Here is a 13,574-nt window from a genome sequence, read left to right as displayed (position 1 = left end):
GAGCTGTTCCTGCTACGCTCTCTGGACTAGGAGAAGTCTACACACTGGAAGCTGGATCCTGGTCTTCGGTCCAGGGTTGGTGGAGGACAGCGAGACCCCAACCAAGCTGCGGAGGTTCGTGGGGTGGTGGTTATGGTTTTCCAGTACAGGTGCTTATGGTGCTCGCAAGTACTAGGAAGAAGCGATTGACGGAGATACTCGGTCGGGGTGCCAGGCGGTCCCTCAACCCCCCTCACCATTATAATCTGTACCTAATTACCCATATCCCCTGCTCCCCCATAATTTTAATCTAATTACCCACAACCCTCTCCTTCCCATCATTATAATCTGTATCTAATTACCCATTGTGGCGAAAGTAACCTCGCCACTGGTTCTTGGATGGGCCTGCTTGCCAGCCTCTTGCCAAAAGACTATGGGCCAGGTCAGCGACTTTAAAGACCCATATTTTATTCCCCCTGGTTCAGCACTTTCCATAGAACCGAACGATAGCTCCCTGGCGGCCGTTCACATGGACCAAAACCACGAATAGACTTTAGAGGGACTTGGCCGCGAATGCCCTGGAACTATTTTCGTCATGAAAACTTTGCGGTTCCCGGTCGGTCCCCCAGCAGCACTTAGCTGTGAATCTATGGAACTGTTTTGGACATGGAAGCATGCCTGCGGCAGGGCAAAACTATAACTTCGAGGACATTTCTGAACCCCTGAACAGATCTGGGTGATTCTTGGATATGTTTGTAACAGATGCCCTGTTCGCTGGAGTTATGTTTTGTTGCCATTCTGAACCTTATTTGTAATGCCATTCACCTAAACAGTATACAAACTAAAACGAACCTGTGGCGGTGTCACGGTAATATACCCCAACACGCAGGAATAGTCCAGATAGTCAAGAGACAAGAAACCAGGATTCGTCTTACCGGACCTTAGAATGGCCGGACTTAGACGAGTACAAGAAAAGACAGAGTCCAGAACAAGCCGAGGTCAAGGGGACGGAGAGACAGCGTAAAGTAGAACAAGCCGGGGACTGGTACACAGGAAGACAAACCGGCGGATAAACAAGCAAGGATAAAGAGAGAACGGAGTCAGGAACAAAGCCAAGGTCAAGCACCAAAAAACCAACTGAACGATACAAGCACTAAAGGGAACTGAACAGAAACCACGATAGGGCAAGGTGCAAAGGAAACAGGTGAGTATAAATACCCTAAAGTTCACTTTGATTGGCCCCTGTCATATCCACGCCCCAAAAACGTGAGTGTATGGGGAACGTGGCATGACAGGGGCCAATGGGAGACTGATTCTAATTTTGTCTCCCACTGTCCCTTTAAGAGCGCGCCCGAGACGCGCGGCGCGCTCTTAGTGTCAGGCGGGACACGTGACCGCTTCTCGCGGTCACTGCCCGCCTGACTGATCTCGTCGTTGGATGAGCCGCGCGCGGCTCGTGCAGGAGCAGGACCGCGCGCGGCGAGAAGAGAGGACCCCGGCCGGCCCCTGGAGAGGGTAAGTACTGCTACAGTACCCCCCCCGAAGACACGCCCACCGGGCGGGGAGGAAATCCAACTGCGTTCCTCAGGCCCATAGCCCTTCCAATGTACCAGATATTGGAGGCGACCCCGAAGAAAACGAGAGTCGAGTATAGCAGCCACTTCAAATTCCTCATTGCCCTCCACAGAAACCGGAGGGGGTGGAGGAACATGCCGAGTATAACGGTTGCACAGGAGGGGTTTTAACAAGGAGGTATGAAACACGTTAGGAATGCGTAGATTCCTAGGAAGATCCAAGGCATACGAAACAGGATTAACCACATGCAAGATACAAAAAGGACCAATAAAACGAGGAGCTAACTTCATAGAAGGCACACGAAGACGAATATTGCGAGTAGAAAGCCAAACCCGGTCCCCCACAGCATAGGATGGAGCCGCCCTGCAATGCTTGTCTGCCTGAACCTTCTGGCGAGCAGCGGAATCCACCAAAGAACACTGAACCTGCTCCCAAGTATTACGTAAACCAGCCAAATGTTCGTCCAGAGCTGGCATTCCCTGTAAGGAGAATGCAGCTGGAAGAACCACGGGATGCCGGCCATAAACAACGTAAAAAGGGCTGTTACCGGAGGATTCATGAGCAGCATTATTACGAGCAAACTCAGCCCAAGGAAGAAGGTCAGCCCAATTGTTCTGATGGTGGGACACGAAACAACGAAGATACTGCTCTAGAGATTGGTTGGCACGTTCAGCAGCTCCATTAGACTGGGGGTGGTAAGCGGAAGAAAATGAGAGAGTAATACCCATTTCCGAACAAAAGGCTTTCCAGAACCTGGAGATGAACTGGCTACCCCTATCGGACACGATCGAAGTGGGAATACCATGCAACCGAAACACCTCCCTGGCAAAGATAGAGGCAAGTTCCTTGGATGATGGCAATTTGACAAGAGACACAAAATGAGCCATCTTAGAAAAACTATCCACAATCATCAGGATGACAGTTTTACCATTCGAAGGGCACAAGTAGTACAGGCATTAGTAGAAGGGCACAAGTAGAAGGGCACAAGTAGTACAGGCATTAACGTAATCGGTGACGTCCTTGTGTAAGGAAGCCCACCAGAAATATCTAGAAACTGCTGATAACGTTTTAGAAATACCAGGGTGTCCAGCAGTTCTAGTGTCATGATACAATGACATAATGTCTAGTCTCTCGGGTGTATCAACGAACAGTTTATCAGCAGGCCTTTCTCCAGGAGCCATGTTTTGTTTAGCCTGTATAGCTTGTAGGAGGGAAGAAGAAATAGAAAGATCAGTAGTAGCTATTATTCTGTCGGGAGTAATGACAGGGGTAACATCAATTTCTAGTTTGTCAGTAGTCTCGAATTGCCTGGACAGAGCGTCAGCTTTAGTATTACGATCACCTGGTCTGTATGTGATTATGTAATTAAAACGAGACAAAAACAGAGACCACCTGGCCTGCCTAGAAGACAATCTTTTTGCTTCACTAAGGTAGGAGAGGTTTTTGTGATCCGTTAAAATGAGGATGGGATCCCTAGTACCTTCTAGTAGATGTCTCCATTCCTTGAGCGCCAAAATGATAGCAAGGAGTTCGCGATTGCCTACATCATAATTATTTTCTGCTTTGGACATCTGTCTGGAAAAGAAGCCACAAGGGTGTAACGGCTTTTCAGGTGAATCTCTTTGAGACAAGATAGCACCTACCCCAATCTCAGAAGCATCAACTTCAAGAATAAAGGGTAGTGAAGGGACAGGATGCTGTAATATAGGGGCAGAGGCAAATGAAGCCTTCAGGAATTCAAAGGCCTCAAGTGCTTCTGGTTTCCAGACATGAGTATTACCATCCTTCTTGGTCATTCTGGTTATAGGTGCTACAATGGCAGAAAACACTTTAATAAAACGCCTATAATAATTTGAGAAACCCAGAAAATGCTGAATGGCTTTCAAACCCTGAGGTAGAGGCCATTCCATGATGGCAGAAAGTTTCTTGGGATCCATACGAAAACCCTTGGCAGAGATTATATAACCCAAGAATTGGACTTCTGATTGATCAAATGAACATTTTTCGAGTTTGCAATAGAGACCGTTAACAAGAAGAGTTCTCAACACTAATTTAACATGCATGTGATGAGTCTGTAAATCAGTAGAATAAATTAATATGTCGTCCAAGTATACTACTACGAATGTATGTATATACTGACGTAGGACATCATTAATAAATTCTTGAAAAACTGCTGGGGCGTTACAGAGGCCAAAGGGCATCACAGTATATTCGTAGTGACCACTCCTGGTATTGAATGCGGTCTTCCATTCGTGATCCTTTTTGATACGTATGAGATTGTAAGCACCCCTAAGGTCCAATTTAGTAAAAACCGTGGCATGTTTAAGCCTATCAAATAGTTCCGTGATCAAAGGTATGGGGTACGCATTTTTGACGGTGATTTTATTTAGGCCCCTATAGTCAATACAAGGCCTTAATTCGCCATCTTTCTTGGATACAAAGAAGAAACCAGCCCCTCCTGGGGAAGAGGATCTTCTTATAAATCCCTTTTCTAAAGATTCCTTAATATATTCCTCCATAACAAGATTCTCCTGAGGAGACAAAGGATATATTCTCCCTTTGGGAGGCATAGTACCAGGTAGTAAATTAATAGCACAGTCGTAAGGCCTGTGAGGTGGCAACTTTTCAGCCTCCCTTTTATCAAAAACAGATCTAAGAGACAAGTACTGAGGGGGTATGACCGTAGGCACGGGAGGAATATTCGTAGAATTCAAAGGGGTGATTTTAACAATACAAGACTCTTGGCAAGCATCACTCCAAGATACTATTTGTCCTGACTCCCAATCAATAGTGGGATTATGAGTACGCAACCAAGGATACCCTAACACGAGGTGAGAGGAAGGAGAAGTAATGATCTGAAACCGAATGGTTTCAGAGTGTAACACCCCTGTAGACATATGTAGTGGTACAGTTTCATGTGTGATAACTGGAGAGCATAATGGTCTACCATCTATGGCCTCAACGGCCAAGGGTGTCTCCTTCTCTCTAATGGGTATGTTATTCTCCTTGACAAAACTGGAATCTATAAAGTTTTCGGCCGCTCCGGAATCAACCAGGGCTAGTATATTCCCTGCTATGCAGTTACTACCAAGGTGCAGGGAAACAGAGAGAAGCAATTTGTTAAGAGGCAAATGTGTGGACTCTGATGTCACACCCAAGGCCTGTCCTCTATACGGTCTTAGGTGCGATAGTTTTCCGGACGCACGGGACAGAAATGGGACTTTAATGTAACTCTTGAACCCCTGAACCAATCTGGGTGACTTTTGAATATGTTGCTCACCCAGATCAGGGGATATACTTTTTTATGAGGTTCTTATGTGATTTTTGGGGTGTTTCCAGAAACTGTATAGAAAAAAAGTTCTTTATCGTTTTGGAGATAATTGATTTGATACAGTAATTAACTCAATTATCTCCCAAGCAGAGGGGAGGGATGGTATGCCATCTGTGGGAGTGTCTCAGATCACAATGCTATTTTGGTGTATTGATTGGTGTATACATTTGTGTCCCTGTCCCCAACCAGGTCCATGTGGGTGTCCTTCTTGCTTGGGGACTTGCATAATAGGCCAGTGTGGCTGCCATTAAAATTCAGTTCTGCTTGACCTCAACATATAGCCTTGTCTCATGCTTGTAGGGAACCTGCTTCACAGGTAATCACTAGATCTTGTAAGAGCTCTACTGCCTATTTTGATACTTAGTCGGCTGAGATGACATCCGGAGAATACTGCAGAACTGATTTTTCCAAGGGAAAAGGGATGTCCCTAAAGGTTTAAACCACTTCATACTCGGGTGGACGTTACAATGTTGGTCACCCAGATCTGGGCTATCAGGGGATCTAACATATGTAGGGATATTGGGTGTTTTGGGGTACTACAGGCAAAGGGGAGGGATTATATGCTATTTGTGGGAGTGTCATGCATTGTAACAATGTTATTGGTCTGTGACTTTGTACCGTAGTTCCCCACAAGGTCCATGTGGGAGTGCCCCTTGCATAGGGATTGTCATAAAAGGCCAAGAGTGGCCCCATTAAAATCGGTTCCAGCTTTACCCTCAACGTAGAGCCTCGCCTCATGTTTATAGGGACCTGCTATACAAGCTATAACCACTAGCTCTTGTAAGACCTACACAGCTATACTCTCTTGGAGAGGCCTTCCCACTGGGAGCTGCTGCAGCAAGGGGGCTACGGTGCTTATGGTCCTCAGCATCAGCTAGGAAGCCTCGATTGACGGAGACAACCAGTTGGGGTGCCTATCGGTCCATCACACCTATTACCCCCTGTGACAAGACCAATCTCGCCACTGTGCATTGGAGGAGCCTGGTTGCCTGCCTGCTGCCTTTTGACTATGGACCGGCATTTAAATACTTTATTTTTTGTAACGGAATGCAGTATATTAGTCCACGATATCCGTTGGTATCTTCAGGAAATCCACAGGCAGAGTAGAAAGCAAGGCAATATCCCCAATCCTCCCAATAACCGGACGAAACACAGTTTGGGAGTCAACTAACTCGGTTTATTCACAAGCAGCGTATTTATGCAGTTCCCCATGCAAGGGGTTTCCATACAGATATTCCAGGGGATTTCTCCCAACATGCATTGTGACTTTCCCAACAGGCATCGCTGCACGAGAAGGATACTCCCACTAAAATGGACGATTAAGTGGATTATCCCCTCGTGCAGCAAAACCGACAATTGACATTAAAATACATAATTCCCGTAATATTCGGTACTTTAGAATAACCGAACGTTCGGTAGATAGCTGGGGTCGGGGCGCACACTTTGTGAGAATACCGCTCCGATCCCAGCTGAATTGACCGAACGCCGCACATAATACATTTAAACATCAAGGTGAGTTTAAAAGTACCGAATAAGTACGGGACACATAATGTACCGAACGCGGTACTCCCGAACGCTCTGGAAGTCCAGCGGTGTTCGGATCACTGAGTAGCCGTTTTCAGTTCCAGGCTCTCGACGACCGAACACCGCTGCAGAGACAAAGGATCCAAGATGGCCGACCGCCGCATGGTCGGTAGTGGATCGACGGCCACCTAGGAGAGCCCTTAATTACCGATTGCAACAATGTTGCAATCGGTTAATTGGTGCCACACGACCTGTGAATGTGTGGTCTACCTGGGGAGTCCACATTCGTACGGCGAATGGCCAGGATAGCCTTGTTTCGTCGTACGAATGCTTTGTATGCTGGCGGCATACGGCTGCCAGCATGCGAACGGTCACAGTACAATACACATACAGTCAACGGGACACGTTATACATTCAGCCTACGGACAACCTGCAATGAATATAGTTCAGAAGTGGCTAGGTTTGCCACAATGCTCCCCCAGAACCAAGCCGGCATACACAGTCTGATCCCAACGGATCGGCTTGGGGATGTCCGGGAGAGTACTCACAGATCACTTCTCGAGTTCAGTCTGTCTGGATAACCCGTCAGCGTTACCGTTTTGTTTTCCTGGCCGGTAATGGATAGTAAAGTCAAAGGGCTGCAGCGCCAAGCTCCAGCGCAGCAGCCTGGCATTGTCTCCAGACACACGGTTTAGCCACACTAACGGGTTGTGATCTGTGAGTAAGGAAAAAGGTTGTCCGTACAGATATGGCTGCAACTTTTTAAGGGCCCACACCACGGCCAGGCATTCTTTCTCGATGGCGGCGTAGCTCACTTCCCAGGGTAGTAGCTTGCGGCTTAGATAGGCTACGGGGTGTTCTCCGCCATCGGCTCCCACTTGGCTCAGTACTGCCCCCAATCCAAACATGGAAGCGTCTGTGTGAACAAGAAATCTTTTAGTTGGATCAGGAGCAGTTAACACAGGAGCATTAGTGAGAGCTGTCTTGAGTTGTTGGAATGCCTGCTCACACTCTGGGGCCCAGACAACCAGTCGGGGAAGGTTCTTTTTGGTCAGGTCCGTTAGGGGTTTGGCCAGGGTGCTATAGTCGGGGACAAACTTCCTGTAATAGCCTGCCGTCCCTAAGAACGCCAGCACCTGGGTCTTAGTCCTGGGGGTAGGCCACTTTGCTACGGCCTCAATCTTAGCTGGCTCAGGCCTCTGCTGCCCACATCCTACACGGTGGCCCAGATACTGTACCTCGGCCATACCTATGTGGCACTTGCTAGGTTTTAGGGTTAACCCAGCCTCCCCAATGCGATCTAGGATCGCCCCGATGTGGTGTAGGTGGTCTTCCCAGGTCTGGCTAAAGATGGCTATGTCATCTAGATAGGCACAGGCATACTCCTGAAAACCGTCCAGTAGCCTATCTACCATCCGCTGAAAGGTAGCCGGAGCGTTTTTCATCCCGAAAGGCATGACCTTGAATTGGTACAGGCCAAACGGGGTGACAAACGCCGACTTGGGGATGGCGTCATCGGCTAGCGGAATCTGCCAGTACCCCTTACACAAATCAATGGTAGTGAGGTACTGGCCCCGTGCCATCTTATCTAACAGCTCGTCTATCCGGGGCATCGGGTAGGCATCAGACACCGTTTTGTCATTTAGCCTCCGGTAGTCGACACAGAATCGGGTGGTGCCATCCTTTTTAGGTACCAGGACTACCGGCGATGCCCAGGGGCTATCGGAGGGTTCGATAACCCCTAGCTGCAGCATTTCGTCTAGTTCGGCTTTCATATGGGTACGGACTGATTCCGGAACCCTATATGGAGCCTGGCGCATAGGTAGCTGTCCCGGGGTCTCTACTCGGTGGGTGGCTAACGGAGTGTACCCAGGTAAATTGGAGAAGGTAGTCCCTTTGGCTACAATCAGCGCCTGTACCTGGGCACGCTCCTGGGGGCTTAGCCGCTCCCCCAGCTGGACTCCCCGGGAAGGCTCTATCTGTTCCTCGGGTTCTAGTAGGTCAGGTAAGGGTAGGTTCTCCTGATCCTCTAAGGAGGAGGCACAGATTGCCGTCACATCCTCGATCCTCTCATGGTAGGGTTTGAGCATGTTCACGTGGAGCATGCGTCTCTTCCCTACCCCTGAGCAGGGGCCGATCACATAGGTAGTGTCGCATCGCTGCTCCACTACCTGGTATGGGCCTTGCCAGATGGCCTGCAGCTTATCGGTGCGGACGGGCTTTAAGATCAAGACCTTCTGTCCCACCTGAAAGCTGCGGTCCCTGGCTCCTCTATCGTACCAGCGTCGCTGGCGTTGCTGGGCCGCTTGGAGGTTGGTGTGTACAGCCTGAGTTAGCGCCTCCAGACGGTCCCTGAACTCCAGGACGTATGATATGATAGGGGTTTCGTTAGTGGGACTCTCCCCCTCCCAGTGTTCCCTAATCAAATTCAAGGGTCCCCGCACCCTCCTCCCAAATAGTAGCTCAAACGGGGAGAATCCTGTTGACTCCTGGGGAACCTCTCTATAAGCAAAGAGTAAGTGAGGCAGAAACCTCTCCCAGTCTTTGTGGGTCTCCCCGAACGTCCGAAGCATCTGCTTCAGCGTCCCGTTGAACCGCTCACATAGCCCATTGGACTGGGGGTGGTAGGCGGAATTAACTATTGGCTTAATGCCACACACCTTCCACAGATGTTGGGTAACTTCGGCCGTAAATTGGGTACCTCGGTCTGAGATGATCTCTTGGGGAAACCCTACTCGGGAAAATACCTTCATTAAGGCTTCCGCTACGGTCTCAGCGTGGATATTAGAGAGAGCTACAGCTTCGGGGTACCTGGTGGCGTAGTCCACTATAGTTAAGATATATCTTTTGCCAGAGGGACTGGGTTTTGGCAAGGGCCCTACGATATCCACCGCTACTCGGCTGAAGGGTTCTGCAATGATGGGTAGGGGACATAGCCTGGCCTTGTGGCGATCCCCTCGTTTACCTACACGCTGGCAGACGTCGCAGGAGGTGCAATACTGGCGCACATCCTGAGAGATCCCGGGCCAGAAGAAGGCATGGGTCAAACGGTATCGGGTACGGGTCATCCCTAGGTGTCCTGACAAGGGAATGTCATGCGCAATTCTCAGCAGCTCCTGTCTATATTTCTGGGGTACCACTAGCTGTTTATTAGTTAAGGTGACAGACCCCCCCACATCTTTTGCCGTGACACGGTATAGCAACTCTTTCTCCCAGATGAACCGCTCCCCCTCTAGCCCTGCTTGGTCTGTTTGGGCCCGGTCCCTATATACTTGGAGGGTGGGATCGGTCTGGACTTCGGTCGCAAAAGTCGTCGGGGTATCCCAGGACATGGGGGTCAGTTGGGGAACAGGGTCTCTTACCTGAGCCTCAGAGTGTATCGGTGTAGCCGTGGTGCGAGCCTGTTGTCGGGTGGTTACGGGGTGTGCCTCCTGGTACGGAGCCTGGGGAATAAAAGCGGAAGTCATTTGGCCCAAGTCATTCCCCAGCACAACATCTGCAGGTAAATTCTGCATCAGCCCCACTTCCACAGTTCCCTCTCCCACACCCCAATCCAAATGAACCTTGGCAGTGGGTAGCCGGTATACTGCTCCCCCTGCCACCCGTACTGCCACTGAGCCGCCAGTGTGGGTTGCGCCTGGTACCAAATGTGGTGCAACCAAAGTTAGAGTGGCTCCTGAATCCCGGAGCCCTTGTACCTCCTTCCCCTCCAGGGTTACTAGCTGACGGTGATGTTGTCGGTGGCCCGGACCGACATTACCTCATGCAGCACCCCTAGAGGCTCCTCAATTTGAGCACTCAGCAATTCTTGGGTGGCGGGGGCTACCTGGTAATGGTGCGCAGCAGCCCTGGGTGCCAAATTTTGTCGCACTTGATTCCAAGCTTGCCGGCTCCTGTTTTGGGTGCACTCTCGAGAAATGTGCCCCCACTGTTTGCAGGTGTGACACTGAATGTTAGCCCGGCCGTTGTATCGGGAGGGGGGTGGTGGAGTATTCAGTGCTGGCCGGTGCAGGGGTACGGTGGGGCTGGTAGGGGTAAAATTATTGGGTGTCCCTGTAATCCGAGGGAGAGTCTTATTTTGGGCACCGTGATGCCTCCTGGCATCAAAATGCTGATCCGCCAATTTAGCGGCTTCGGGTAGGGTGAGTGGTTTACGGTCCCTCACCCATTCTTGTGCTTCCGGGGACAAACCATTAAAAAATTGTTCCAGCAGCATTAACTGCCTTAACTCCTCCATGTTTGTAGCGTTGCTGGCCTGTATCCAGCCTAGTGAGGCTTGGTCCAGCTTGTGCGCCCATTCTGCATGTGAATCTTTCTCAGGCTTGCGCAAGCCCCGGAATTTCCGCCGGTACGCCTCTGGGGTAATAGCATACCTCTCTAAGATCGCCCTCTTTACCTTAGGGTAATCTTTGCTGTCCTCTCGGGGTACAGCACGGTAGGCTTCAGCTGCCCTACCCGATAATTTGCCTGCCAGCAGCGGCACCCATGTGGCGGGTTCCAGATCGTGCAAATCGCACAGCCGCTCAAAGTCCTGCAAATACCCATCGATTTCGTCCTTTTCTTCACAAAACGCTTTAAATGCGTGATGTGGGACTTTGGGCTTTACCTGTCCGTAGGTGGAGGCAGTAACAGACTCTGCCCTAGGCGGTGTTGCTGGTGTGCTGGTTGCCATCAGATAATCCTGTACATCCGATATCATCACGGTCATTATTTCCAGCGGTAGTGGTTGTGGTAGGAACGCCAACCTGGTCCGTAGCTCTTTTTGGAATGGGGTCTCTTCCATGGCTGGTGGGGGTGTAGCGCTGCGGGCTTGGTCTCCCTCCATCAGTTCTGCGATCAGCACAGCCTTAGATTTGTTGCTGGCTATCTTACCCCTGGCTTCCAATAGTTCTTTTAAAGTCTGTCGTTTCAGTATGGTATAATCAATCTCCATACGAATTGCCCTTGCTTTCCTTGTTCGGTAGTTCCAGTTTACACGAACGCTGCTTTTCGGCTGTAAGGTTCGGATCCCGTCGCTTGCCACCAATTGTAACGGAATGCAGTATATTAGTCCACGATATCCGTTGGTATCTTCAGGAAATCCACAGGCAGAGTAGAAAGCAAGGCAATATCCCCAATCCTCCCAATAACCGGACGAAACACAGTTTGGGAGTCAACTAACTCGGTTTATTCACAAGCAGCGTATTTATGCAGTTCCCCATGCAAGGGGTTTCCATACAGATATTCCAGGGGATTTCTCCCAACATGCATTGTGACTTTCCCAACAGGCATCGCTGCACGAGAAGGATACTCCCACTAAAATGGACGATTAAGTGGATTATCCCCTCGTGCAGCAAAACCGACAATTGACATTAAAATACATAATTCCCGTAATATTCGGTACTTTAGAATAACCGAACGTTCGGTAGATAGCTGGGGTCGGGGCGCACACTTTGTGAGAATACCGCTCCGATCCCAGCTGAATTGACCGAACGCCGCACATAATACATTTAAACATCAAGGTGAGTTTAAAAGTACCGAATAAGTACGGGACACATAATGTACCGAACGCGGTACTCCCGAACGCTCTGGAAGTCCAGCGGTGTTCGGATCACTGAGTAGCCGTTTTCAGTTCCAGGCTCTCGACGACCGAACACCGCTGCAGAGACAAAGGATCCAAGATGGCCGACCGCCGCATGGTCGGTAGTGGATCGACGGCCACCTAGGAGAGCCCTTAATTACCGATTGCAACAATGTTGCAATCGGTTAATTGGTGCCACACGACCTGTGAATGTGTGGTCTACCTGGGGAGTCCACATTCGTACGGCGAATGGCCAGGATAGCCGTGTTTCGTCGTACGAATGCTTTGTATGCTGGCGGCATACGGCTGCCAGCATGCGAACGGTCACAGTACAATACACATACAGTCAACGGGACACGTTATACATTCAGCCTACGGACAACCTGCAATGAATATAGTTCAGAAGTGGCTAGGTTTGCCACATTTTTCTATGCAGAAAGGTCTATTCATGTATTTCTGCTCTGACGTTCGGTAGATTCTGGGATTTACTGAATGAACTCATTTAACCCAGATAGCTATGCCATGGAGCCTATTCGTGTAATAAAAGACTTTGGCTCCATGGCAATTGAACTGTATGTGTGTGGTCTGAGCGCCATTCAGTAATAATGTGCACTCAGACCTAAGCTATCTGAGGATATGTTGCATGTCTGTATTTTATGTAATAAATGTAACCTTGTGTGTTTTATTGTATTTTGCTACCATGTGGCTAATGGAGTTTTGCCTCTGTCCTTGGAGATAATTGTATTACTTCTCAATTATCTCCAGGATAGAACTCTGTGGAACTGGTTTTGGGCAGAAAAGCAATGCTTTGTTTGATCACAAAGGACTTCGATCTATCTTTTGAACCACTGGACCAATTTGGATGATTTTAAAATATGTTTGTATTTGGAGTATGCTGATTCTGAAAATGTAAGTTTTTTATGTGAATGTGATGCATACTTTTAAAGTTATGAATAATGTGGAAAAACTGTATTTCTCTGCCTGTGATAATTACATTAACCTATTGTGTAAGGTAATTGTATCACAGGCAGAGGGGAGGATTTTGTGTGTATTGTACGTGTTTATTGGTTGTTTTCCAAAACCCTGTGGGTGGTACTAGTGTGTGTGTGTGTGTATATAAGAACAATAAACCCACAGCTCTGGCTGTTTTTTATTTATTTATTTATTATTGCTATTTATAAAGCGCACACAGATTCCGCAGCGCTGTACAATTAGTTGAGAAACGTACAATATACACATACAAATACAAGGGGTAAGAGAGCCCTGCCCGTAAGCTGATATCTAGCCATTGGAGCTCTTTTATACAAAGTGCTTGGCTAGATGGCCCGTGAGCTTACAATCTAAAGGAAACCATGGGGATTTGAGACAAGAGGTAGCAGGGGAAGTTCGGAGGTGATGGCTGAAAGAGTTAACAGAGAGAAGCTATTGGTAAGATGTTAGGGGAATGAATAGGTAATTGGGTGAGAATCTCAAGCAGCTGGGGGAGCATGCTATATCTTTAAGGGGAGCCTGGGTGGGCGGGAGGAGGGGAGGGTGGGTGGGAAGTGGGGAGAAAAAATGCAGTCTTCACTGAGTTGATTGTGAAGTAAGGCCTGAGGAATAGGG

General features: G+C 48.9%; 1 protein-coding gene across 1 annotated transcript in view; it reads left to right on the top strand.

The window, feature by feature from the left end:
- The window catches only part of LOC134575249 (zinc finger protein OZF-like), a 46,887-nt gene that overhangs the window by 10,360 nt on the left and 22,953 nt on the right, over positions 1 to 13,574 (top strand). The gene's annotated exons all lie outside the window — the stretch shown is intronic.

This window comes from Pelobates fuscus, chromosome 10 (assembly GCF_036172605.1).
Source record: "Pelobates fuscus isolate aPelFus1 chromosome 10, aPelFus1.pri, whole genome shotgun sequence".
In the NCBI taxonomy this organism is placed as follows: domain Eukaryota; kingdom Metazoa; phylum Chordata; class Amphibia; order Anura; family Pelobatidae; genus Pelobates; species Pelobates fuscus.
Note: the sequence above shows the minus strand (reverse complement) of the source record. Positions and strands in the feature narration are given on the sequence as shown.